Source organism: Mustela lutreola, chromosome 18 (genome assembly GCF_030435805.1).
Source record: "Mustela lutreola isolate mMusLut2 chromosome 18, mMusLut2.pri, whole genome shotgun sequence".
Taxonomy (NCBI): domain Eukaryota; kingdom Metazoa; phylum Chordata; class Mammalia; order Carnivora; family Mustelidae; genus Mustela; species Mustela lutreola.
In genome coordinates this window covers 26,281,869-26,306,550 of record NC_081307.1, presented here as the reverse complement: position 1 = coordinate 26,306,550, position 24,682 = coordinate 26,281,869, and the positions used below count along the sequence as shown (strand labels likewise).

At 44.4% G+C, this 24,682-nt stretch overlaps 1 long non-coding RNA gene across 1 annotated transcript; it reads right to left on the bottom strand.

Annotated features, from left to right (window-relative positions):
* LOC131820386 (uncharacterized) lies at positions 1-24,527 on the bottom strand. Its single transcript, XR_009349620.1, has 3 exons — positions 24,134-24,527; positions 22,317-22,340; positions 1-305 (listed from the first exon to the last, which is right to left on the bottom strand). It is a non-coding gene; the product is annotated as an uncharacterized LOC131820386 (long non-coding RNA).
* Between the last annotated feature and the right edge of the window lie 155 nt (positions 24,528-24,682).

Sequence of the window (24,682 nt, the reverse complement as noted above, 5' to 3'; positions counted from 1 at the left end):
GGGTGTGGGTTGTCCCTCCACCATGGGCGCTCGTTGAACAGCTGGTGCCAGGTACTAACACTTCCATATATGAGCAAAAATGGCTTTTGCCTATCCCATGGGGCTCCCCTTCTGTGGCTGTTCTTTTGATATTTATGGCCGAAAATACCATCACACAAATGTGGATTATTTTCATTTGTGCCCATTTATCTTCTTGCTGACAGCATTCCCTGTTTCTTCAATACATGGATTTCTTTCCCCTCTGTGTGGCCTCACAGTTCCACCTTGGCGAAGTCCCTGGGCTCTCCAGGCTTCATGTCCCAGCTCTGCAAGGGAAAGTGGGCAGAGATGACTCAGAAGCCCTTTCTAGGTCAGATACCCTGGATGGTACAATTCTGTCATTTAGAAGTTGAGAGACAGAGCTACAGTACCACAGCTCCCTGTTCTCTGAGGCAGCAGGTCATCAGCATATCTTACAGAGAGGGTAGGGGGTCTAGGACCTCCTTTTTCATCTGTGCTCTAAACATCTTTTCCTGCACAGTGGCAGAGCAACATCATCAACACTTAGGACAACTGGAGTAGTTTTGTATGGGGGGACCTGGGCTTGGGGCTGACACCTCACCTCACAGAGCTACAGTGACACCAGCTGAGGTGGTTTCCAGCGTTATTCCCATTCTCAGACAGCAAAACAGAGAGTAGAATCTGTGTTTTTAACTTTCATACTATACCACCTCCTATTTTAAAATAATAATAACAGGGCACCTGGGTGGCTCAGTTGGTTAGGCGACTGCCTTCGGCTCAGGTCATGATCCTGGAGTCCCCGGATGGAGTCCCACATCGGGTATCGGGTTCTCTGCTCAGCGGGGAGTCTGCTTCTCCCTCTGACCCGCCCCCTTCTCATGCTCTCTCTCTCATTCTCTCTCTCACAAATAAATAAATAAAATCTTAAAAATAAAATAATAACAATAATAATAATACTAAAACAACTGGTTATATTTACAACCCAGGAAGCTAACCAAAAAGCCTTGAGGGCCAGGATGCCAAATGGGATTTCTCTTGCTTTGGGCACCACCCTTTATCATAAGTCCCAGAACCTCCCACCTTCACTGACATTTCTTGTAAAAGGAGGCCAGTTCTTGAGATGTCAAGTTGTTTCACTCCAAAGCCTATGTAAACTGCAATGTTACGTGAAGTCACAGGTGGGCCTGCTGTAGGGTATGGTGTCCATTCATAAATGTAATTCCACCCCTGTAATTAGGGGTGCCTGGGTAGCTTGGTCGGTTAAGCATCTGCCTTTGGCTCAGGTCATGATCACAGTGTGATTGAGCCCTGGGATTGGGATTGAGCCCTGCATTGGGCTCCGTGTTCAGCATAGAGCCTGGTTCTCCCCCTCCCTCCCTCCCCCTGCTAAGAGGCTGTACCAAAAGGTGCATTCATCTGAAAGTAGCAGATGCCAAAAGTCCCAATTGCTTTGAATAAAACCTTTTAAAATTATCTCTCAAAACAAGAAAGTTGGATAGGTCATCTCAGGCTGTTCTGTAGCTCACCATTGCCTCTCTGAAATCTCCATCCACATAGTGGGGGAGGAAGATAGACAAATGAGGAAACAGACTCAACCTTAGAGCACAAACCAAAGGTTACTGGAGGGCAGGTTTGTGGGGGGAAGGGCTAAATGGGTGATGGCCGAGGGGGGGGGGCACTTGTGATGAGCCCCTGCTGTGGTCTGCAGGTGAGGAATCACAAAACCCTACCCCTAAAGCAAAGGAATGAACACTGCATGGAAACGAACTGGAATTTAAGTCAATGAAGAAAAGGAAAAGATCATGTTCTTCTTCATGAAGAGTGAGGAATGGAGTGATTTTTTGCTCTCCTATTCTGTAGATGATAGCTTTCAAACACATTGTGGTAGGATACACTAGTTTCTATTGCATAAGGAGTCCTCGGAAAGCTGCAATGAAAGATTCAGATCTCAGAGCATGTTCATGTTCCATTGCTATGTGGCTTATGGTTTGCCCAGGTAGAAAGGTAAGTGCAGAGAAATACGACAGAAGAGGAAAGGAGGTGCTAACTGTTCAGGAGGTAGCCTGCCTTTCTCATGAAAGCCTTGAGCCAGTGTAATTTTGGAAGGGGGGTGGATCCTGGAGCTTTGCAGCAGACAGGGGAGCTCCAGGACTGGGAAGAGCTGACAGAGGTCCTGGAGGAGAGCAGAGTGCATTCTGCAGGAGGGGGTGTGGGCAGGGCTGGCTCCAGGGGTGGCTGTGTGTCCCCTGTGTGACAGTTGCGACAGGTCAGGGCTGTGAGCAGTTTCCTGGCTGAGGACAGACAGATGAGGTCCAGGTGGAGAGCTGGCAGAGCACCTGCTTCTGTGCCACCAGCCTCCCCCAACACACACAACCTTGTCGTCTGTCCCTGTCACTCCAGTTAAGACCTCTGTGCGTTGGCAGGCCAAGATGTTGGTTTGTGCTTCATTCTCTGCGTGTGGGTGATGTTTCAAAAGTTAGATGGTGGAAATGACGGGTCACCAGAACATCTGTTCCTCTTGTATTTCCTGCTCTCCTTCCAATCACTGAAGTGAATCCGACCTGCTAGTGGAAGGGGTGATCTGTGTGTTTTTATTTCCTGTTTTAATTAAACACTGGGAAAACAGTCTTTTGGAATAGTCAAAGTATCCTTTGTGGGGGAATTCATGTTTTTCTCTTCCATGAACCACTTTCTGATATTTGAAATTATTTTTGAGGGGCCCCTGGATGGCTCAGTTGTTCAGCATCTGCCTTTGGCTCAGGTCATGATCCCAGGGACCTGGGATCGAGCCCCACATCAGTCTCCCTGCTCAGCGGGAAGCCTGCTTCTCTCTCTCTCACTCCCCCTGCTCGTGTTCCCGCTCTCACTGTGTCTCTCTCTGTCAAATAAATAAATAAAATCTTTTTTTAAAAAAAGTATTTTTTAAAGCACAGCTTCAGAGTTGTAACAGGGTGCAGTGCCCTTTGTGAGGGGGAGAAACGGAGGAGTGCAGGTTGTTTAGGAGCCTGGGGAGTGGCTCATTGTGCTCCCAATGGAACACAAGCCCCTGTTAGCCTTCCTTGGGGGAGGGGCTGCTGCTCACCTGGTGGCCCATCCTGGGCTCTGAAACCTGACCCAGTGAGTCACTTGTGACTTGACCTGGGGAATTTGAGAAGAAAACAGAATGAACCCTGGAGGGTGCCTGCATCCTTTGCACTTAGACAACTCCATGGACCAAAGGAAACTGTCACCCATGTGGCATGTCAGGATGCCTGAGGGTGTGGACTTTGCTTCCTGGGAAGATGTTGTGTGTTCATCCTTATCTGAACCATGTCTTCAGTTTATGGATATCCAGACCTTTACGTGATCATGTCATTGTTATTTTTGTTATTTTAAGAAAGCAATCCACAGTTCTTTTATTTTAAGAAAGCAACCGACATTGACTTCGGGATACCAATATCAAAAGGAATAATATAAGGTCCAATATACACATGAGGACTGCACTTGTGGTGCCTCTCATGAGTGTGAGCAATGCAGGGCTGCCCGGATGAAAAGGAACAGGAAATTCTATTTGGATAGAAATGTGCTGTGCACACAGTGCTTTATTCTATCATTTTCCTTACTTCTCTGAAGGGAAAACAGAGTGGGGACTGGAGCTTGGTGTCTGATTTGAAGGAATGGGAGACAAGAGATTTGAAAGAGCAGGGTTCATGCTGATGTGGTGCTCTGTGCCTAGTGAGTGAGGGTTTGAATCTTGGACTTGGAAGCGTCTCTGTTCAGGGACGATGTTGTCTGAGTTTCCCGCACACAGAGTCGCTTGGCTGGTATGCCTAAATGGACCTGTTCCTGCCTTTTGAAGGGTAGCTCGAAGGTGGCCAGGTGGGACTTCACTAGGAAGGTGTTGCTTGATTAAACTTCTAAAGAAGATGAGTGATGTCACATCAGGAATCTTCTAAATGCAAGAGAAAGTGTATGCAAAGGTCCTGGGACAGGTATGTCCAGGAGCAGCAAGCAGGCCCTGTGGCCACAGGAGATAGCTTAGGACTTGACTTCAGGGAGGTGACAGTAGGGTGACAGAAAATCATTGCAGGGCCGCGACCCCACGGGACCCTGTTTCACTCGGCCATCCTTGGTAGGAGGGGAAAGCAGTGTTCCTGAATGGCTCAGTTGGTTAAGCATCTGCCTTTGACTCAGGTCATGATCCAAGGGTCCTGGGATTGAGCCCTGCATCAGGCTCCCTGCTCCATGGGGGGTCTGCTTTTCCCTTTCCCCCTACTCCTGCTCTCTCTCTTTCTCTAATAAAGAAAATCTTTTAAAAAAATATTAGGGCAAGGGGCCCTCAAGGGAATTGCATGAGCTTGGCCCACAATCCCGTGAGTCTCAGCCCAAACCTTGCAAAAACTCGTCCAAACACTGAATGCATGTGGCCTGAATTGTTGGACAACAAGGGCCAATCTCGACATCAATTTAGGTAGAATGGTGGTGAGAATTGGCCAGAAACCTCTGGCAAACTCACTTCTGATGGTGGGGGCTCTCAGGAGAATTGTGCTGGTCGGGACCGTAATCCTGTCAAGTCTCAGTGGGGTGGCCTCAGGGGGCAAGCTGGTTTCTCCCACTCTGAGGGTTTAGCGCGGCTCCAAATGGTGCAGTTTCCTTCTGGGGGGCAGGCAGAGTTCTGTGGTGTGGCTCAGCATTCCCCAGTCTGGAGGGCTTGGGGGCCAGGCCTCTGGAGACAGAAGCCCTAAAACCCCAGTCTGGAGGGCTTGGGGGCCAGGCCTCTGGAGACAGAAGCCCTAAAACCCAACCTAGGGTTAGTGTTAGGGCCTAGGAGCTTGGCAGACCCGATCTGCCCAGGGGGGAAGATCTCCCCAGGAAAGCTGCCTAGGGGGCTGAGTTGAGGGCTGTGGTTTGTGTCAGGGGGCCGCTGAGTGTGGAGGTGGAGTCAGGGGAGCATGCAGCTTTTCCCTCTGATGGTTTTGCACAGCTCCAAATGGCACAGATTCCTTCTAGGGGGCAGGTGGATTCCTGTGGTGTGGCTCAGGGGTCCCCAATCTGGAGGGATTAGAGGCCAGGCCTCTGTGGGTGGAAGACTGAAAACCCAACCTAGGATGAGAGTTAGGGCCAAGGGGCATGGCAGGCCCCATCTACCAGCCCTGAGGCGAGCTCCCCAAGGAGCTGAGTTGAGGGCGGGGGTTCGGCTGAGTGTCAGGCTGGGATTTGTGTCCAGGGCAGTCACTGAAGGTGGGGGTGGCCTCAGGGGATTGTGCAGGTTTCTCCCACTCTGAGGGTTTTGTGCAGCTCCAAATGGCACAGTTTCCTTCTGGGGGGCAGGCAGAGACCTATGGTGTCACTCAGGGTTCCCCAGTATGGAGGGAGGGGCCAGACCTCTGGGGACGGAAGCCTGAAAACCAAACCTAGGGTTAGGGTTAGGGCCTAGGTGCATGGCAGGCCTGATCTGCCAGCACAGAGAAGAGCTCCCTGGGAAGGGGTTGAGTTGAAGGCAGGGGTCAGGCTGACTGTGAGGCTTCATGTTTGTGTCCAGGGAGGCCAAGGGTGCATGCACGTTTCTCCCACTCTGAGGTTTTTGTGCTGTTCCAAATAGCACTGTTTCGTACTTGGGGGTAGGTGGAGTCCTGTGTTGTGTCTCAGGGATCTCCAATCTGGAGGACTTGTTGGTCAAGCCTATGGGGACAGAAGCCTGAAAACTTAACGTAGGGTTAGGGTTAAGGCCTAGGGGCATAGCAGGCCCGATCTGCCAGCACTGAGGCAAGATTCCAAGGGGGCTGAGTTGAAGGCAAGGGTCAGGCTGAGGGTTTGTGTCCAAAGGTCCAGTGAATGTGGCAGTGGCCTCAGTGGGGCATGCAGGTTTCTTCCACTGTGAAGATTTTGTGCAGATCCAAATGGTGAGGTTTCCTTCTGGGGGGGCAGGTGGACTTCCTGCAGTGTGGCTCACGGGTCCCCAATCTGGAGGCCTTGGGGGCAGGGCCTCTAGGGATGGAAGCTTGAAAACCCAACTTGGGTTTAGGGTCAAGGGGCATGGGAGGCTCGATCTGCTGGTGCTGAGCCACGCTCCCCAGGAGGCTGAGACGAGCACGAGGATCAGGATGAATGTCAGGCTGCGGGTTTGTGTCCAGGGGGTCACCAAAGATCTGTATGGCCTCTGGGGATCATGCAGGTTTCTCCCGCTCTGAGGGATTTGTACAGCTCCAAATGGCACAGTTTCTGTCTGGGGGGCAATCAAAGCCCTGTGGTGTGGCTCAGGTGTCCCCAATCCATGGGCCTGGCCCAGGTGGCTCTCCTGAGGGCCCCCGCTGCCAGAAGCGTGTTCGCCAGGGCTTTCCAGCCAATTCCCATGATCTGTCTGCTCAGGAGACTTAGCCGGTGTTTGGAGCAGGTTCTCATGAGGTTTAGGTCATGACTGTGTGGGACCATGGACCGGGCACAGGAGGCTCTGCTTCCACTGCCAGAAACGAGTTAACCAGGAGTTTCTGTCCAATTCTCTCAAGTTTTCTGCCCAAATTGATATCAATTTGGGGAGAAAACTCATGAGAATTGGCCAGCATTGTGCAGAGATTTGGGCCACGTGCGCAAATAGCATTTGGAGTGTGTTTTTGTGAGGTTCTGGCTGCTATGCGGGGGACCAGGAGTCAGGCACAGGAGGCTCCCCTGAGGGCCCCCACTGTTGGAAGCGAGTTCTCTGGGGATTTCTGGACGGGTCTACCAGTGGGCACAGTGCCCATGGTACTTTCAAATCAGCACCCATACTGCTGCCTCCTTTTCATCATCTTCAAGGTCATGAGCCTCTGCTCTTCCCCAAGGTCTCTGGGGTATTGCCTCCCTCCATCTGGCCCTCCTCCCTGAGGCCCTGTGCACCCCGATGCCAGGGTGGTTCTGTCCCCTGATGGAACACTTGCATGGATCCCCTGTGAGGTGAGGAGATGCCCTGCCCTGGAAGGGGGCTTCAGGTCCCCAATCAGGAGAGCCGCGTCTCCCTTTTCATCCTGGCCTGCCCTCCCTTCCCTCAGTCCTCCTCAGCGAAGCTGTCCCTACTTCCTGAGCTAACAGCTTTGACCTTAAAAGTCATTTTTTTTTTCTATTTCTCCTTGACTTAGTTCATCCACAGCATGTCTTTCAAACCTGTTGGTGGGTTTTCTGCAGTCCTGCAGGGCTGTCTGCTCAAAGAGGAGATGACCTAGGAGGGGCAGCCTACCTTCCCACCTCCCTCAGCATGTCCCTGAGCCCTGGGGCCACCTAGCCCACTGAGGGTTGAGGGACCTGAGCCAGCCCATCCTGAGCCCAGGCTCTGTGTCAACTATATAGACAGATGTGCGCCAGGAGTGGTGAGCAGCTAAGATGGGCCAGAGGCAGACAGTTTCTCTTTCTCATTCCTTCACCGCCCTCCCTCCCAGAGGTAGCCCCCAAGCCCCACATCTCAAGATTGCATGACCTGTGCCTCCTGCTTTCATTTGGTGACCTCGGTGGTCTCCTGTTGCCTATACCTCCCCCTGCTCCCATGGCAGTTCCTGCATCAGGGGAGGGATCGTACCTTTGTCTGCACTTTGACCTCTTCCTGCCCTGAACTGAGCCCACCCACCTTTGCACCCTCCATGGATGGGCTTGGGAGGAAGCCTGTCCACAGGGAACCTATCAGCCAAATGGATCCAGAGAACAACCATTGAATTAGAGATCCAGGATAGAGAACCAACCTGCTCTGAAACCTGTCCCACACTCCATGACAATCTCACATTAAAACAGAAAGAGTAACCGCTTTCTGGACTGTGAAGTGCCCTCTGTCTCTGTTTACACTGTTGAATGCCTAGGTGCAGAGTCGGGACCATGTCTCCTAGGATTAACAATCAAACTGTAAGAACTTAGTGAAATCTGAATTTGAGACATAGAGTAAATAAATATTGTCAAGGAAACACTCCCAAGTAGGGCTTATGACCATTGCACAGCAAAAGCTTTTTCAAATAGGTTACTGAAAGAAAAATCTTTTTTAGGTTTTGTTTTAATTCCACTTGACAACATACAGTGGTATATTCATTTCAGATGTACAATAGAGTGATTCAGTAATTTGATATATTACTCTGTGCTCAGCATGAAAAGCAGACTCTAAATCCCCTTCACCTAGTTCACTTACCCCTCATCCACCTCCCCTTTGGTAACCACGAGTTTGTTCTCTAGTGTTAAGAATCTGTGGGGCACCTGTTTGGCTCAGTCAGTGAAGCATCTGCCTTTGGCTCAGGTCATGATGTCAAGGTCCTGGGATCCAGCCCCATACCCGGCTCCCTGCTCAGCAGAGAGCCTGCCACTCCCTTTCCCTCTGCCTGCTGTCCTGTCTACTTGTGCTCTTTCTCTAACTCTTTGTCAAATAAATAAATACATAAATAAATAAAATCTTTGGGGAAAAAAGTCTGTATTTTGGTTTGTCTCTTTATCTCCCTTATTTTTTTCTTTCTTAAATTCCACATAAGAGTGACATCTTATGGTATTATCTTTCTCTGACTAACTGATTTCGCTTAGGATCACACTCTCTAGTTCCATCCATATGTCTGCAAATGGCAAGATTTCATTCTTTTTTATGGCTGAGTAGTATTCCATCACGTGTGTGTGTGTGTGTGTGTGTGTGTGTGTTTGTGTGTGTACATATCTATCACCTCATTTATCAATTTATAAATAGGTATTTAGGTTTCTTTGTTATTGTTATATTGTAAATTATGTTTCAAGACACAGAGTTGCATATATCTTTTTCAGTTATTGTCCTCCTATTCTTTGGGCAAACACCAGTTGCGTGACTACTGGATCTTAGGGTAGTTCTGTAGTTAATTTTTTGAGGAACATCCCTACTGTTTTCATGGTGACTACAAAAGATTGCATTCCTACCAAGAGTGCACAAGGGTTTCCCTTTCTCCATATCTGCCCAACACCTGTTGTTTCTTGTGCTGTTGATGTGAGTCATTCTGATAGGTGTGAGGTAACACATCGTACTTTGGATTTGCATTTTCCTGATGATGGGTGATGGTGACCATCCTTTCCAGATACTTGGCCATATGTATTTCTTCTTAGGAGAAATGTCTGTTCCTACCATCTGCCTATTTTTTTTTTAAACTGGACTCTGTTTTTCAGGTGTTGAGTTTTATCAGTTCTATATATTTTGGACATTATCCTTTCATTCCATAGGATATTTGCAAATATCTTCTCCCTTTCAGTAGGTTGATTTATGAGTATTACTTTTTGATTGTTCTTCTGCTGTCTGGAAACTTTTTATTTTGATGTAGTCCCAGTAGTTTATTTTGCTTTTGTTTCCTTGGCCTCAGGGAACATGTCTAGAAAAATGTTGGCATGGTCCATGTCAGAGAAGTTACTGTCTGTGTCCTCTTGTAGGATTTTTATGGTTTCAGGTCTTCCATTGAGGTCTTGAAACTGTTTCAAGTTTATTTGTCTGTATGGTGTAAGAAAGTGGTTTAATTTCATTCTTCTGTGTGTAGTTGTTCAGTTTTCCCAATACCATTTTTTTTTTTTTTTGTAGAATGCCCTTTTCCCTTTTGCTATTCATGCCTGCTTTGTGGAAGATTAATTGGTCACATAATTATGGGTTTATGTCTGAGCTGCTACCCTGTTCTTTGGGTCGCTGTGTGTATTTCTGTGCCAGGACCATACTGTTAGGATGACTACAGCTTTGCAGTACAACTTGAAATCTGGAATTGTGACTCCTCCAGCTTTGTTTTTCTTTCTCAAGATTGCATTGGCTGTTCAGTATCTTTGGTGGTTCCGTACCAATTTTTAGGAGTGTTTGAGCTCTTGGTTTTTTAAAATTTAAATTCAATGAGCCAACTTAGAGTATGTCATTAGTTTCAGATGTAGTCTTCAATAATAGATTGGTTGTGTATAACACCCAGTGCTCATTGCATCACATGCCCTCTTAATGCCCATCACCCAGTTACTCCATCCCCCATCCACCTCCCTTCCTGCAACCCTCAGTTTGTTTCTGTAGTTAAGAGTCTTTCATGGTTTTTCTCCTTCTCTGATGACTTCTCATTCAGTGTTCCCTCCCTTCCCTATGACTCTCTGTGCTGTTTCTTCTATTTCATGTATGAGTGAAACCCTATGACAATTTCCTTTCTGAAATTTGCTCATTTGCTCATCATAATACCTTCCAGTGTGATCTAGGTTGATGTGATGGTAATCACATGATGGTTGATGGTAATCACATGATGGTTGAGTAATATTCCATTGTATTTATGCATTCATCTATCTGTGCACATATGGGCTCTTTTCATCCTTGGGTTATAGTGGATATTACTGCAATGAACACTGGGGCACAGGTGCCACTACTTTTCACTCAATCTGTATCTTTGCGGTAGATACCCAATAGTGCGTTGCTGGGTCATAGGATAGCTCTATGTTTACCTTCTTAAAGAAACTCAATGTCATTGTACAGACTGGCTGTATGAGCTTGCATTCTCACTAGCAGTGGAAGAGGGTTCCCCTTTCTATACATCCTCCACAACATTTGTTATTCCATGACTTGTTAATTTTAGCCATTCTAACTGGTGTCAAGTGGTATCTTGTGGTTTTGATTTGTATTTCCCTGATGGCTGGTGATGTTGAGCACTCCTTCGTATGTCTGTTAGTCACTTGTATGTGGTCTACAGGGAATGCTTGTTCAGGCTTTCACCCATGTCTTGAGCTAGGGTAAGGGTTAAGGTCCAGGAGCATAGAAGGTGTGATCTGCTGATGTCAGGAGAATATCACAGAGGATTGATTTGAGGGCTATAAGTAGGGAGAGTATTAGGATCAGGGTTTGTGTTCAGTATGGTAACAAACATTTGCTGATTATTTCAATCAGAATTCTCCTGCTCTGAATCTTTTCTGGAGTTTGAAATGGCACAGTTTCTTTCTGGGGGGCAGACTGAGTCCTCCAGTATGGCTCAGGTGTCCCCAATCTGGAGGGCTTGGGTGCCAGGCCTCTGGTAACAGAAGCCTGAAAACCCAAACTAGGGTAAGGGTTAGGGCATAGAGGCATGGAAGGCCCAATTTGCTGGCACTGAGGAAAATTCCTGGGGTGGGGGCGCTGAGTTGAGGGCATGTGTCAGGCTGAGTGTCAGGCTCCAGGTTTGTGTCCAGGGGGCTGCTGAAAGTGGGAGTGGCCTCAGTGGGCATGCATATTTCTTCAGCTCTGAAACCATTGCAGAGTTCCAAAAAGCACAGTTTCCTTCTGGGTGGCAGGTGGAGTCCTGTGGGATGGCTCAGGTATCCTTAATCTGGAGACCTGGGGTGCCAGCCTCTGGGGACAGAAGCCAGAAAACCCAAAGTAGGGTTAGGGCCTAGGGACATGGCAGGCCCAACCTGCCAGTGCTCACGTGAGCTCCCCGTGGTGCTGACTTGAGGGCATGGGTCAGACTCCCCACTGCCTCTGGTGGCAACATGCACAGCTACGCCATACATGGCCTTGCACTGCATCTCAACACTGCATCTAGTGGCAGTAAGCGGTACTGCAATGCCTTCAGGCATCCCTCACACTGGAGGTGACCATTTCTCCAGTGGATGGAATGGACACTACCACTTCTTCCAGCGTCTTGCACTGCAGTACACCACTGCTTCCAATGTGGGGATACTTCCCTCATACTCCTTTCAACATCTCGTATTGTAGTTTATCACTGTCTCCAGTGGTGGTGACAAGCTGCAAAACCACACCATACATGGTCTTGCACTGTATGTCAACACTGCCTCTAATGGTGGTAAGTCGCACTGCAAATCCTTCCGGCTTCCCTTGCACTGCCGCTGACCACTGCCTCCAGTGGCAGGAACAGACACTAACTCTCCTTCCAGCATCTCGCCCTGCAGCTCACCACTGCCTCCAGTGGTAGGAAACTGCACTGCCACTCCTTGCAACATCTTAAAATGCAGCTCAACACTGCCTCCAGTGGTACTGACTTTACTGTCACTCCTTCCAGCATCTCACATGGCAGCTCAGCAGTGCCTCCAGTGACAACAAGCTGCACAGCCTCATTGTTCATGGTCTCGCACTGCATCTCAATACTGCCTCTAATGGCCATAAGCAGCCTGCAAGGTCTTCAGGTATTGCTCCCATGCAGCTGACCACTGCCTTCAGTGGCACGAACCTGCACTGCTATATCTTCTGGGGCTGTGCACTGCAGATCACTAATGCATGCAGTGGATTGAAAGTGAATTCTTCCAGCCTCTTATACTGGAGCTCACCACTGTCTCCAGTGGAGTCAAGCTGCAGTGTCACATCTTCTATCACCTCTCACTGTGCAGCTCACCACTGCCTCCAATGGTGGTAATGGACCATGATCTCATGAGATTTGGATTGAGAAATCTCTGAGAACTCATTTCAAATATCATGAGAACACAGGGAAATTACTGGTTGTATACTCAGTAATAGCCCTCTTCTCCTTTCTGTTTGCAAAGCCTGAATTTTGTTCTGATTTCACTCCTGAGTGATCAAAGAAGGCTCCTGTCTTCCTACCCACAGAAAGGTGAGCCATGGTTGTCTGAAGTTATCACAGTGGTTTCTTTCCATTTAACAGGGATTGATTGGTTGAGGCAATGACATAAGGCTTTATCCCAGCCAATAGCTACCTAGGAGGAAGTCTGTGTGTATAGGGATCGGGGATCAGAGCTCTGATAGAGGTTTTCTTTATCCATTAAAAGTAATGCAGAGGACAAGCAACAACATCAAGTATGGACAAATGGAGATACATCAAACATCAAAACTTCTGTGTGTTAGAGGAAATGGAGTGAAAAAGGCAACCTACAGAATGGGAGAAACTAATTGCAAGTCATATATCTGAGAAGGAGCAAACGTCCAGAATATATAAGAAATTTCTAAAACTAATACCAACAAAAAACAACCTGATTTTAAAATGGGCAAAGAACTTGAATTGACATTTCTCTGAAGAAGATACACAAATGGTCAATAAGCACATGAAAAGATAACATCATGAATCATTAGGGAAATGCAAATCAAAACCACAATAAAGGAGCACCTGTGTGGCTCAGTCAGTTAAGCTTCTGCCTTGGGCTCAGGTCATGATCCCAGAGTCCTGGGATCAAGACCACATTGGGCTCTCTGCTCAGAGGAAAACCTGCTTTTCTCTCTCCCACTTCCTCTGCTTGTATTCCTTCTCTCACTATCAAATTAAAATCTTAAAACAACAACAACAACACAATAAGGTATCACCTCATGCCTATTGGGATGGCTACTAGCAAAAGAACAGAAAACACGTGTTGCTGGCAATATGGAGAAATAAAGCTCTTGTGCACTATTGGTAGGAATATAGCATGCTATAGCCACTGTGGAAAACAGCATGGTGGTTCCTCAAAAAATTAAACATAGAATTATATGATTCATCAATTCTACTTCTTGGTATATATCCAAAATAATTGAATTTAGGAACTCAGATACTTGTACACCAATGTTCATAGCAGCATTATCCATGATAGCCAAAAAGAGGAAGCAATCTAAGGGTCCATCAATAGATGAATACATAAAGAAAATATACATCTCCATGGAATGGAATATTATGCAGCCTAAAAAAGAAGGAATTCTGTCACAGGCTGGAACAAGCATAAGTCTTAAGGACATGATGCTAAGTCAGTCACAAAGGGACAAATACTGTATGATTCCACTCATATGAAGTATGTAAAGTGGTCAAAATCCTAGAAACAGAAATTAGGACAGTGTTTACCAACAACAGGAAGGGAAAATCACTGTTTAGTGTGCATAGAGTTTTAGTATTGAGAGATGAAAAATACTAGATAGAGATCTTTTGCCCAACAACATACACTTATAACAATAACATACTTACCATTTTGAAATTTTGAAATGTGAAATTAAACATGGTTAAAATGATAAATCTTACCTTTTTTGTTACAATTAAAAATTGATGAGGGAGAGTTTCCCATAACTCGACAATAAAAAACAACAGTGAAGTAGGTGAAGTGGTATCTCATGATAGAGTTCTGTACTTACATGTTATTCTGCCTCAAAAAGGAAATGTTCTGACATATACGGCAGCATGGAGTAACCTTGAAGATATCATGCTGAGTAAAATAAATCCATCACAAAAAGGCAAATATTGTACAACTCTACTTACGTGATGAGTCTAGAATGGGCAAACTCATAGCTACAAAGTAGAATAGAGATTGTCAGGTGCTAAAGTGTGGAGGACTTGGGGAGTTAATGTTTAATGGGTACTATTTGGGATGATGAAAAAACTCTGGAAGTGGATAGTGGTGATTGTTGCATAGCATTGTGAATGTCCATCATTTTGTGCCACCGAATTATAGACTTAAAAATGGTTATAATTGTATGTTTTATGTTATTTATATTTTCCCACAATTAAAAAAAAATTTAAATGATGTCAGTGAGGAAGTGATCTCTCTTCTTGTCTGCATCTAGCAGCTGGAACTGCTGCAGCCATCTTGTGGCTAAGAACAAATCATGCTGAAGTTAGGAGACTGGAAGATGGGTTTGCAATGGTGCCATTTTGTTGAATTTATGAGACCTACAATAACATTTCCACATTTATTCCATGAAAAAAAAAAAAAAAAAGAAAAGAAAAGAAAAACTACTTATTATTTAAGCAGTATTTACCCAGGGCTATTCCTTTTGTCAGACCAGGGAAATCTTCATGCATGGTACCTCACTGGAACATGTCTTTGAAGGGTGAGTGGGGTTATGCTAGACACCAGAGGAAGGGAAGTTGAGTTAAGGGAACAGTGGGACAGGTTTAACATTCTCAAAATATTTGCTATGGTCCTTCTATAAGCCAGACCCCAAAGCAGATAGAAGCTTTGGGTCAGGAAAGAAGCAAAGACCTTGTACTCAGTGTTGGAAGCTCCTGTTGAGGGCTGGGAAGAAAGGGGAAGAAGCACAAGGTGCTTTGAAGCTGATATGTTCTGTGTCTTTGGCCTTTGGTCTCTGGCTCTGGGTCAGGCCATCTTCTGCCAGAGGTGTATCTAATACGGGGCAAAGGCCCTATTTGTGTTAATGGAAAGGAGGGGAAGGTAGGGGAAGACCTTAAAAGTTACTCAATTTTAAATTTTAAAAAAGAGATTTTAGGGGCACCTGGGTGACTCAATGGGTTAAAGCCTCTGCCTTCGGCTCGGGTCATGATCTCAGGGTCCTGGGATCGAGCCCCGCATTGGGCTCTCTGCTCGGCAGGGGGCCTGCCTCCCCCTCTCTGCCTGCCTCTCTGCCAATTTGTGATTTCTGTCTGTCAAATAAATAAATAATCTTAAAAAAATGTTTTTAAAAAGGGAGATTTTATTTATTTATTTGAGGGGGAGAGAGAGAGCTCAAGTTGGGGGTGGATCAGAAGGAGAAGCAAACTCTCTGCTGAGCTGAGAGCCTGATGTGCTGAGCAGAGAGCCTGATGTGGGACTTGATCCCACGACTCCAGAATCATGACCTGAGCCAAAAGCAGAAACCTAACAACTGAGTCACCCAGGTGTCTTGAATTTTAAATTATTTTAAAAATGCACACATCCTCTTTGTTATCCTCAGACAAATTTGTTTTTTTCTTCCTTAGTGTAGCCCTATCCATTCACCAATTTGCTGATTATGGGAGGGAAAGCTGACAAGTGAACAAGTTTAGTGAGAACTGTGTTGGGGAAGCAGCCAGGAGCTGTGGAGCAAACCAGCAGCATAAGCAACCCACACTGAGGGGTCCAAGGAGGCTTTGGACTTGAGGACTTTCCTTTTCTCTCTGCTTCATACATTTCTCTTTCTTTATTGGATCAGAACTATAAACATACACAATTCTGTAATTAGCTCCCATTGAACCCAAATCTTTCCTTGACGTTGTATCCTCTCTTGCTTCATTACTTTGCCATCTATTTCTAGCAAAATCCTTAAAAGAATTATCTAGACCTTTTGTCTAATTCTTCACTTCTCCGGCATTCACCCTACCACATTATGCCCTAGTGAAGGTCATTAATGACTACATGACGCGAGATGGTTAATTCTCAAGTTTTCTCTTGCATGACATCCCGTCGGTATTTATCATTTTGTCAACCTTTTCTTTCTTCAAATTTCTTCACTTGTCTTCTGGGATACTACCACCACCCCTCCCCCACCACCCTTTGTTCTTTTTTCCTTTACTGACACATTCTTTGTGCCCTTGGTGATCTTCCTTTGAGTGTGACCTAAATCTGAGTGGAATGACCTAAAGCTCATTCCCTGGCCTTCTTTTCTTCTCTATCTGCACTTGCTCAGTAGATGAGCTGATCCAGTTCTGTGGTTTTAAATACTATCTCTAAGTTGACTCCTACACCCAACTCCCTACCCAACAACTCCACCAAGATATATGGTAGGCATCGTGAGCTTGATGTTGCCAAACAGAACAATATCCTCCTCCAAATTTGCTTCTTTCCAGCATAGCCTGTCTCATTTAATGGATCACCATGCACTGTTACTCAAAGCCAAGATCTATAGTCATCCCTAACTTCACTCTTTATTTATTATTTTTATTTTTTATTGACTTCACTCTTTAAGTGAAAGTCCTTATAATGACTTGTGAAGCTTTATAAGATTTTCTCTGGGCCACACGGGCTTCCTCTTGGTTCCTCAAAAAAAGGGTCAGCTCCCTCTACCTAAAAAGGTTCTCCCCATCCCCACCCTGCCATGGCTTACCTTTCCTCTTACCTCAGCTCTCTGCTCAGTTGTCACTTTATCAGAGGTACCTTCTATGATCTTGTCACTCCCTATCCTCTGGTCCTACTATAGTCTTCATATTACTACCCAAGATTATGTCATGTTTTTCATGTATAGGAATATGCAAAGTAACAAATACATAGCTTATATACTTATATATACAAATACACATTTTATATGCCTACAAATGCACATAGGTAGATAGATATATCTGCAAGTGTCTATATTCTCCACTAAAATAAATCCATTAGGATAGGAACTTTGTATTGTTCATCTATGTGTCCAAATAGCACAAGAATAGAACCTAGATCATAGCATTTGTTGAATGGGGAGAACATGGCACAGGGTGATGGGCGTGGTGATAAGAGCACTGAATTAAAGGGATTGGGGATGTTATTGGAAAGCAGGCCAGGTTGGGATGTAGGCCCTTCAGAGGAGACAGGATTTTATTATAGAGATATATGTCTAGGAAAGGTATGATTTTTGTGTAAAAAGATTCCTGGAGAGATTGGTGGCCCTCTCCCAGCTTTGTGGATGGGTTTCAGGAGACTAGTCTGAATCTCAGATGAAGAGGAAGTGACTGAATGAGAAGGGTCTATAAGGGATCTGTGGATGGGATTTTTAGGTAGGGCTGAGCACCATGGTAGGTAGGTACTCAGAGGCCAGTACCTTAACTCCAAAGGGATTAGATCCAACAGATTGCTCCAGAAGAAGGAGTGAATTCAAAGGATGAGAATGAATGAATTCAGTCTACCTTGCCAAAAGAAAGCAAAGATTGGCACTGGATAGATCCGAGGGATGCACTATTTTTATGTGTTCTTATCAGAAAGACAGTGAGGATGCTGTCAGGTAAAGGCGTATTGGGATAGCTGACTGCTTATTAAGAGGCCCTAAGTGAGAAAAGGATGGTGTTGAAAGTAGAGAGAGACTAATGATAGACATTGTGTTAGGAGACCAGTTGACCTCTTAGGAGGAATCTTGATGAAGTCAGTAGCAGGACACAGGTTGGTACTTAGCTTTAAAGGAGCAGAAGCTAAAAAGTGTCTGTGCACTTACACTTTATCAGGCTGGGATGAACTCACTGGCTATCAGCCATGAAGTTTATTTCTCACTCGTGCTACATGGTTATTGTGGATGGGCCACACCTATGCTTCATATCTTCTTCACTCTGGGAACAGGGTGACAAAGTGTCCCAATCTGAAATATGGCAGGGTTTTATGGAAGAGGGAAGAACAAGACAGTGCTTTGCTAAAGATAGCTCTTAAGTGAAATCTTCTCCTTGGATGTCACACATGTCATTTTGGTCATATTCCATTAGCCAAAGCAAGTCTCATGCCACTGCTATGTTCAACATGGTGGGCGGTGTAATCCTCCTTCAGGAAGAGGAAGTGAGTAATTATGAACAATTATACAAGCTACCACAGATGCCATTGGATTTGGCAACTGGGAAAGCCTTGGTGACCTTTGAAAAGCTTAACTGGAGAGTTGGGTAATAATAATGGCTCTAATGTACTGATTACTTGCTATAGTTTACATATAGTTTACATACTGTGGTGAATGCTTTATATTTATTATCTCACTTTAATCTTTGTTAGGTGTTCCTCTTCAAATTTGCATATTGAAATGTAACTCCCAATGGGATGATATTAGGAGGTGGAGATTTTGGGAGGTAATTGGGTTGAGAGCTGGAGCACTCAGGTTAGTGCTTTAAAAAAAGAGACAGGAAAGAGCTTCTTGGCTTCTTTCCTTTCTGTCTCTCTCTTGCCCTCTCACCACCCCCACCCCACTCTCTGCTTGTGAGGACACAGCAAGAAGACAGCCATCAGCAAACCAGGAAGCAGGATCTCACCAGATCCCAAATCTGCTGGTGCCTTGATCTTGGACTTTCCAACCTCCAGAACTTTGAGAAATAAAGGTTTGTTGCTTAAACCAAGTCACCCAGTTTATGGTAATTTGTTATAGCGGCCCAAACTGACTGAGACAATCCTTTCCATTACAAATGAGGATTAGAGAGATCAGGTGCTGGCTCAAAGTTATAGGACTAGTAAGTGGTAGAGCTGAGATTCAGGCCAGTTCTATCTGGCTCCAAGGCCAATGTATGAACCCCTGCAGAGTAAAGCGTCCTAAATGGAGGCAAGAGCAAATGTTTTCTTTTTGGAGAACATTTGTGAGAGCAAGGATTGTAGGGTAGCAGAATATGCCACCACAAAATATGCAACTTTAGCATAAAGATTATTTTGAACTGGAGATAACTGAGAGACGGATACAAGAAAGCTTCCTGCCCTCCCCTCTCTTTGCTTAAAAGTAGGAAGATGTTCTCCCTACTCTCTCTACCAGGAAGGACAAATTTACTTATGGAGACATATCTATCTATCTTTCTATCTATCTAATCTATCTATCTATTTTAAAGATTTTATTTTTAAGTAATCTCCATACCCAATGTGGGGCTCAAACCCTACAACCCCAAGATCAAGGGACACATGCTCTACTGACTGAGCCAGGAGGGATCCCCTTGATGTTTTATTTTTTGTTAAGATGCTAAATAATGGGGGGCACCTGGGTGGCTCAGTGGGTTAAAGCCTCCCTTTGGCTCCAGTCATGATCCCAGGGTCCTGGGATTGAGCCCCGCATCGGGCTCTCTGCTCAGTGGGGAGACTACTTCCTCTATCTCTCTGCCTGCCTCTCTGCCTACTTGTGATTTTTATCTCTCAAATAAATAAATCTTAAAAAAAAAAAAAAAAGATGCTAAAAAATGGGGCACCTGGATGATTCAGTTCATGGAGCTTGGGACTCTTGATCTCTGGGAGGTGAGTTCAAAGCCCACATTGGATGTAACAACTACTCAAAAATAAAATCTTAAAAAAAAAAAAAAAGCTGAATAAGCTCAAGTTCTACCCATCTCCTTTGAATTACTCATCTTCAGGTACTCCCATATGTATGTGTGATGGTCACTATGAACTTCTGTTTGTTTTTCTTTTGTTAATCTCTCTTTTGTTAGTCTAATTACAGGACCCTGCCTGAGAATTTAGATGGGTAGTGGTTGGGGGGGAGAGTTTTCCTTCTTCATGGGATGAATACTTGGGAAGGAAGTGGGGTCCTGGAAAGATATTTACAGAATTTCGTAGGCTACCTAAGAAGGCTTGGGAAAGGCTCTAAGGGAGCATCAATGCTGGGGAGATTCAGGACAGTCAATAAGCAAAATCTTTACTTTAGCTCTTGATTTGTGTGGATGTGAGCTAATTTGCTTTTTTGAGCTAATTTGTTAATTTGGCTATTTTGAGAGTTTAGGTGTCTATTTCATTTGTTGAGATAGATGAACAGGCGAGGGGAGTTGGAAGGCAGTTATTTTTCCTAAAAAAACAAAAGAAAGCCACAGCAGTTATTATTTGATTCCGGAATGAAGTAAGTTAATTTGCCTTACTGTAGTTTTCCTCTTTCAAGCAATTACATTGCATAAAAAATTAAAATGTAAAATTAAACTACTACATAAAAAAGAATGAAGTTCTGATACGTATTACAACATGAATGTTGCCTTGAAAACATTGTATCAGGGAGTGCCTAGATGGCTCGGTCCCTTGAGCATCCAGCTTTTGATTTCTGCTTAGGTCATGATCTCAGGGGTTCAGTGGGGATCCGCTTATCTCCTTCTCCCTTTGCCCCACCCCCACTATGTGTACTCTCTCCCTTTCTCAAATAAAAAAAAAAAAAAACGTTTTTAATTAAAAAAAAAAAAATATTTTGGGGCACCTGGGTGGCTCAGGGGGTTAAGCCTCTGCCTTTGGTTCGGGTCATGATCTTGGGGTCCTGGGATTGAGCCCCACATCGAGCTCTCTGCTCAGCAGAGAGCCTTCTTCTCCCTCTCTCTTGGCCTGACTCTCTGCCTATCTGTGATCTCTCTCTCTCTCTGTCAAATAAATAAATAAATAATCTTTAAAAATAAAAAGAAAAAAGAAAACTTACTTTAAAAAAAAGAAAATATTTTATCAAGTGAAATAAGCCAGACACTGAAAGACAAAAATTGTATTATTCTACTTAAATAAAATATCTAGAATTAGGTCCAATTCACAGAGATAGAAAGTAGATTAGAAACTGCTGAGCTGGGGAGAGGAGGATATGGAGTTATTGCTTAATGAGTATAGAGTTTCTGTTTGGAGTGATGAAAAATTTTGAAAATAGTGATGATGGTTGTACTGTATTGTGCATGTAATTAAAGCTACCAAGTTGTAAGCCTTAAAATGGTTGAGGGGCACCTGGGTGGCTCAGTGAGTTAAAGCCTCTGCCTTTGGCTCCGGTCATATCCCAGAGTCCTGGGATTGAGCCCCGCATCAGGCTCTGTGCTCAGCAGGGAGCCTGCTTCCTCCTCTCTCTCTCTCTCTCTCTGTCTGCCTCTCTGCCTACTTGTGATCTCTATCTGTCAATTAAATAAAATCTTTTAAAAAATGGTTGAAATGGCAAATTTTATGTTATATACCACAAATATAATTGTAAAAAAAATTAATTCACTATATTAGAATCCCGTGGTTATATTGAGTTGGAATAGAAGGGCTTGGGTAAGTCAGGACAGAGAGTGTTTTATAAAATACACAATTATGTTTCTTTGAAGAAGTCACCATTCTTTCCACCAAAGAGTAGGCAGGATATTATAATCACTCATGAGATAAGACATAAATGGCTATTAGTGGCTTGGATCATTGTTCATATAATTTGACACTAGCTACACCTTTCTGATCTGGAAGTACTGAGGTTGCCAGTACATAGGTGATTTGAATTATTATAAGATTTGTTTAAGTTGGGGTGCCTGGGTGGCTCAGTGGGTTAAGCCGCTGCCTTCGGCTCAGGTCATGATCTCGGGGTCCTGGGATCGAGTCCCGCATCGGGCTCTCTGCTCAACGGGGAGCCTGCTTCCTCCTCTCTCTCTCTCTGCCTGCCTCTCTGCCTACTTGTGATCTCTCTCTGTCAAATAAATAAAAAAAAATAAAATCTTAAAAAAAAAAAAAAGATTTGTTTAAGTATCCATCATGGAGACTTCAAGCACATTGCACAAACAGCCATGTCTCTATAGTCAAGTCCCTCACCTCATTATGGGATAGTTTTTCCATGTCTTCAATCCAGATGGTGTTTACATTGTAATAAGGATGAGAAGGTAGAATAAAAATCTGTATGTTTATTCCTGAATCTTGAATTCTCTGAACTCAAGCTGATTTATGTTGATACTGTTTGGAAACAGTTAAGTTGGTCAATATTACCAGCAAACAAATGGAATCTTTTTTTTAGTTCGTTTATAGTGTGGTGTTCTTGTGTAAGTACTTCCAACACAAAAACAGCCTAATTATTGGTCATATAGGGAGCTGATTTTTGTCTTCACTTGAGGAGTACTGTCAGAATACAGCAGATCACACAAAAGTGCCTTGAATGAATGCAGCCATGGTTTTCAGTGTCACAACCTAGTCATAGGCAGTATAAACAGTAGTAATACCACTGGTTGACCAGATTCAACATTTATATATGTTAATGACTTGCCAGGATGTGTATGGGAGTGTTTTAAGTTGGGCAGTGATAATAACAGGTAATATTTGGGTAAGGAAGGGGCAATTGAGATTTGAGGGTTTGAACTGTAAATAACATATTCCAATATTGGTGTTAGAAAGCTTACCTGGCCAATATCTGTCCCAGTTAGCTGAAATGAGAGAAGACATTGAAATAAAGTAATAGTAGTGGGCATTTTGTTAAAGTAATTAAACAAGAAGGCTGTTAGACCAGGGAGGCTCTAATGCCTTGGTAACCTACATAAGCAAACTGAAACCTAAGCCTGAGTCAATGAACTTGAATCTGAGAAAATGAAACTTAATAACTACTAATCACAAACCAAGTAGGCTTTCTCAAGTAGAGTAACTGCTTATTCAAATACTTCTTTTGATTTGCTTCAGAATCTTCTTTATAAAAACCTTTCCCCTAGCTCCTGTGAGTGGAATGCTTCTAACCATTTTCTGTGGAGCTGTCTGACTTGAATCAATGTTTGCTCAAATAAACTCTTCAAAATTTTAATGTACTTCAGTTTATCTTTTAACAGTTCACTGAGCGCTTTCCCTGTGGTAGATCTAGTTCTATAAAAGCATGATTCTCTAATTGTTAAACTCATAATTGTCAAGTTACTAGAAAGTGACAGATGTCAAAATTTTACTTAACACAAGTGGAAATAAACAAAGGCTATGCCAATGAAAGAGATCACAGAGTGTATAACACTGAAGTCCACCATTATCACTTTTACTTGGTGGAGATTCAAAGGCAGTTAGGGAGAGGGGAAAGTTTCTAATGAAAAAAGGGGGGAATGCTTCTGGTAGACTCTTGGTTTTTTAGATTTATTATTTATTTGAGAGAGGAAACATGTGACACACAGGGGAGGGCAGAGGGAGAGAATCTCAGGCAGACTCCCTTCTGAGGGAGAATCCTGATGTGGGGCTCCATCTCACACTCTCATGATCCCAAGATCATGAACTGAGCTGAAATCAGAGTGGGCCATTTAACTGATGGAGCCACCCAGGAACCCCATGGTTCTGATTAAAAGTTGTTGATAAGGGAATCTGGAGGTGGAACCACAAGAAGTGGGGCCATCAATGTGATTGGTTTGGGAGCGTATGTATTTGTTTTTCTCTGGCTGGTCCTCATATGGGTGAGCAATGATGTGTGTGTCTATGTGTATAGGGGAAGTTGGCAGCCTGTGAGCAAATTTTGACCATCTTGAGCTGATTGCTGCAGAAGCTGGTTTTTTATGTGGGTCAGAGTTTTATTATTACATATGGTCTAGCCACTGTCCTATTTGTATATTAAATCTCTCACTCATTAATAAAAGAGACAGCAGAATGATGGAACTGGTTCCAAGAGGATATGAGAAACAGGCTTTATATAATAATTGGGGAAAAGAATAATGAAATAAAAATTAATATATTGATACAAAACATGGCTCATGTTCCTCAGGACTAGGTGATTTTAACTTTTGGGATATTTTTTTTTACTTGCTTCCTGCTCCTTCTTTCCATATACTTCATCATTTTTTAAAAACCATCATTTTTTTAAACCAAACTCTGAGTTTACTGGATTGCAATATTCCAGCAAAGTTATATTTCCTGAGCATGTCAGATGAACATTGAGTTTCTTAGAAAATCCTCTAGAATGAAACTAATTTCAAAAAGCCACATCTCAATCATCTTTTGGCTTTATTTTCAAGTTTTGAATAAAGATATATGTACTATTTCACTTAGTCTTCACAACAGTCCAATGCAAGTACCCTGTTTTAGTAGTACAATTATTATTACCATTTCTCAGATGAGAAAACGGAGGCACAAGTAACTTGGCTAACCAGGACGAAGTAATTAAACAATAGCTACAAAATAGCTGAGCACTGACTTTGCTGCCACGTCAGGTTATAAGAGGGAGGGAGGAGAGCCGCAGGGAATGGACACACTCCAATACCTTGAAGGCTGTGGGAACGCCAGTTATCTTTGTCGTGGCTTTATTCCTGTGTCTGTATGCTGCTGCTGAATTCTAAATCCTTGTCCAAGGGAGTTCACAGGTGTGGTGGCTGGGAATGTGAGCTGGGCTGCACGTCCGTATTTGCCTTTGCTAGCTGTCTCGAGCAAGTCATTGAGCGTCACCTGGCCTATTGTTTCCTGACTTGTAAAGAGAGAGCTGGATCGATGTTCTTGGAGTTCAGGTGCTGCAGACTAGCCTTTGAAGTAAAGTACCAAACACCTGGAGGAGGATCTGGCTGCTTTAAGCTTGCGCAAAGGAAAGGTGTGTTTTTTTTTTTTTTTTTTTTTTTTTCCCATTGTAGCAACCGCTGCTATCTTCCCACCTAAGTCTCATTCTCCGCCCTTCCTCCCCTCCCAAGTCCCCCGCCCCCCGCCCTCCGTTGTCATGGAAATCCCAGACGCCCCACTGGCTGATTTCCGCGCCCGCGGTTCTCCTGGCGGGGCATGTGACGACGCACGCGCGTCCTCGGCGGCGGGGGCGCCGCGGTGC